We start from the raw sequence: 3,633 nt of genomic DNA, 5'->3' as shown, positions 1-3,633 counted from the left end.
TCTGAAGCCAGAACTGCCTGAGACAGGTTTGGGAGGCACAGACGATGCGGAGGATGGATCCGCAGGCGGCTACGCAACTGAAGGCCTCCACAGATCCTTGAGGTTCAAAGGCGCACCGAAGGAGCTGGAAGAGTGCCAAAGATTTGCAACATAACCCCTATGAAGGTCTCAGTCTGCCTCAAAATCACCGATCACCCAGGGTGCAACGAGGTCGATTGCGGAACCAGCTCCTTGGTAAGAGTAAAGGAGTGAAATTAAGTAGCGCTTTGGCACCCTTGTGACTTCTCTGATGGAGAGTGGTGGGATAGGGATGAGCCTTGCTTGGCCTTTTTGTGCAACCACTTCGACTTGGGCTAAGGTAAAGACTTCACAAAAAGGACATATCGGGGGAACAGGTCTATGCACCTGACAAAGTGGTAATTTTACTGTTTCCTATTCTGATGTTCAGCGGTGTATACCTTTGCTTCACAATCCTGGATCACCTTTAGGTTCATGAGAGCACACTATGCACAACTTGGAGTCATGCCCAAAACCCAAACAACGGAGGCATACCTCATATGGGTTAGTCACATACATTTATTTGCAAAAGTCGCTACAAGGTTTAAACCCTGCATTCATTAGAAGGGACATATTTCCCTTGCACACTAATTAGTTTAAAAAACATTTTTTGAAGTCAAACCACTGGTCAAGCTGGACTACAACAACGCACTCTATGGACTGCGTTTATTCTAGGCAGAAAGTATTACCTAGTACAACCTAAATTGAAATGAAATCACGTGAAAGTGAGGGATGTCAAGTCTATGACCTATATCTTGGAAGATACTGATTCTTATGCTGCACAGATAGCTAGTACGTCCTCTCTCAAAGTAACGATATTTACATTAAATATCCAATGTTTAGAAACTTTAAATATAGTTGCTTCACTAAGGCCAAATGAGTGAGCAAACCAGAAAATTGCATACCAAATTACATAACAAATTGTTTACCAAGCACACGCTAAATTAAAATAAATTGCTCATCAACATGAAAGGAAATCTTGGATATCAAAATTGGCAAGTAACTGGCACCATGGAATATAGGAAAAGCACTGTAGCTGCTATGGGCATTTCTTACTCAAATTGTATCACTAGGAATAAAATGCCACGCAAGAACAGTTTAAAATTAGAAAACAATATTTAACTGTCAGCCAATAAGACCTCCCCGCACATCATCACTCACTATTTTTGTAATAACCTCAGTGCTTTATTTTTTTAAAAGAAGAAAAGTGCTACACAACGAATAAAACAACCATACCCATGTATAGATAATTTTTCTTAATTTTCAAAATAGAATTTTTTTAAATTATCAAAAAAAGCGTATCAATGGCATACATACAATAACTATGGCGCTCATACAGTTACATAAACAGTGTTACAAATGTAAACAATGACAGGTGTAAACCGACAAGTTGTGGCTGAGGAAGAAATACAAAAGCAGGTATCAAAACAAAACAAAAATACACAGCAAAACAATTTGTGTCCTCATTAATTAGAGCCACACTGATGGCGTTGACGGCGTTTCAACCGATAGATAAATGGAGGGTCATCATCAGGACAAAACATCAAGTGTAGGAACGTCCACTGTATTTCAATAAAAACGTCTAAAATGGAATATATGAACATGGGTATCAGACAACAATTAATTTAAATTTGACACAGCCAATCAGAATAGTGATCTCAATCAAAAGGAACCTTCTGATGAAGCCCAACGAAAATTATGGGAAAGTGTAAAAGACACCCAAAAGAAATGTGATGCTTAGTAACAGAGCAAAAAAGAGTTATTTAAAAAGAAATAGAAAAGGAAAGAAAAGAAAAGGTGAGACTGAAATTATTAAAGCGAATCGAAAATGATAAATAATAATCACCTCAGTTGTGATGAAGCACGTATCAACATGAGATGTGCATCAAGCACGGATGCATTCGTAAACTCAATGCACAAGGAATAATCTGTTGAGATGTCAAATAAAAAGGAGAATTATCAAAGGCAATCATTTAATCGCCCGTATTAATTTTTTCTTTATGTAGGAAATCATACTACACAACCACATACCTGCCGGTATGTCAGAGAATTTCTCAAGACAATTAATCTGAATCTATTATTGTAGAGGATAAAGCCAAAATTGGCTGAAAAAACGCAGTCGTCTAATGAAAAAAAGAATAAAAATAAGAATTATTTTAGGACAACAGATAATCAGTGTATCATGCCTGAATGAATCAGTTTAAATACTATGCCTAATAACCATTCAAAGATAATCCAGCAGTCATGCTGGTTACGGGGATCCCGGTCGGTGCGCTCAATTATGCTGCAAACACATATAGCATCCCATTAGAGTGGAGTAGTGTAATATATCACTCTCAGATTACAAAAAATAGTTCTACATGGAACTAAGATGAGGGCAGGAGCAACTGGATAAAATTAGTAAAGTCATTTCTTCAAAGAATCCCACAGATGTTATTCGGAAATGGATGGGGACTATGGGCACCTATCAAGTATACCCCGCTTAAACAATTATGCCCCTAAGAGAATTTTTTATTATTTAAAAGGGCATAAGTGTAAGAACAATCCAATGACCCCCATGCTGTAAAGGTATAAGCTATCGGTTGGTAGACAAACCGATGAAAAGAACGGCGGCTGCCTAGTAATTACCACACACTAGCTACCTCCAATCTTAAGGAGTGTGCCATGACCACATTGATGCCTAACAAAAAATGCAGACAAGTCTCACAAAGCGAGACCCGTCGACAGTGCAAAGGACCCACTTACTGTCAGCTTTAAGCCGCCTCGTCCCACCAGCATGCCGACTCACGTTACATCCTCGGCGTCTGCTCCACGAGTAAAGATCGGACCGATTTAGTTTAGTTATAGCGTTCCGTCCAAGGAAGTAAAAAGAGGACTTGTCAGGCAGATACTGACACCGTATCTGATATTAAATTGATGTCAGAAATTAAATTGATGTTAATGGTGGTACAGACTGTTACTCACTCAATCAGACAAATAAATGAAACACAACTAAAACTAAAAGATATTAAATAAAGCGTGACTAAAAAACTATAATTTAATCAAGAAAAGGTTGGTCCAAACATGCGGCGGCAATCTTAGAGTGGTTAAGGGAGTAATACAGAATGAAATGTGAAGAAAAGATATGAGAACCATCCTCACTAAACCAAAATTAGAAGGAATTTTTTTAAAGGTGTTACATTTTGTGAGTGCGATGCCCACAGGTCGCGGTGCGAGCAGCGGCTCGGTGGCGGCGTCAGCAGGCGTCATCGGTGAGACCAGGGTTGTGGTGCGGCGCTGCAGCGTTGCCCTCTGCAGTGCCTTCAGTACACGGAGTCGGCAGTGGCGTCGTGGACATCGTTGGGTTGCTTTTCTTGGGTTGCAGCACAAAACACACAGTCCCCAGTGCTGAGGGCAGAAGAGCTTGAAGTCTTTGTTGTTCCTGAGACTTCTTGAACAGGGGGCAAGCTCTACCTCAAGCCCTTGAAAAAACTCACAAAAGTAGATTGCAGAAAGTTCAGTCCAGTCCTTTCACTGCCCAAGACAGAAGCAGCTACTGCAGGCCAACACAGCAAAGTGGTAGTTCCTCCTTACAGC

General features: G+C 40.2%; 1 long non-coding RNA gene across 1 annotated transcript; it reads right to left on the bottom strand.

The window, feature by feature from the left end:
- Positions 1–1,220: 1,220 nt before the first annotated feature.
- On the bottom strand, positions 1,221–2,760 carry LOC146783800 (uncharacterized). Its single transcript, XR_014970803.1, has 2 exons — positions 1,904–2,760; positions 1,221–1,639 (listed from the first exon to the last, which is right to left on the bottom strand). It is a non-coding gene; the product is annotated as an uncharacterized LOC146783800 (long non-coding RNA).
- Positions 2,761–3,633: the final 873 nt, after the last annotated feature.

Source organism: Triturus cristatus, chromosome 11 (genome assembly GCF_964204655.1).
Source record: "Triturus cristatus chromosome 11, aTriCri1.1, whole genome shotgun sequence".
Classification (NCBI taxonomy): Eukaryota; Metazoa; Chordata; class Amphibia; order Caudata; family Salamandridae; genus Triturus; species Triturus cristatus.
Note: the sequence above shows the minus strand (reverse complement) of the source record. Positions and strands in the feature narration are given on the sequence as shown.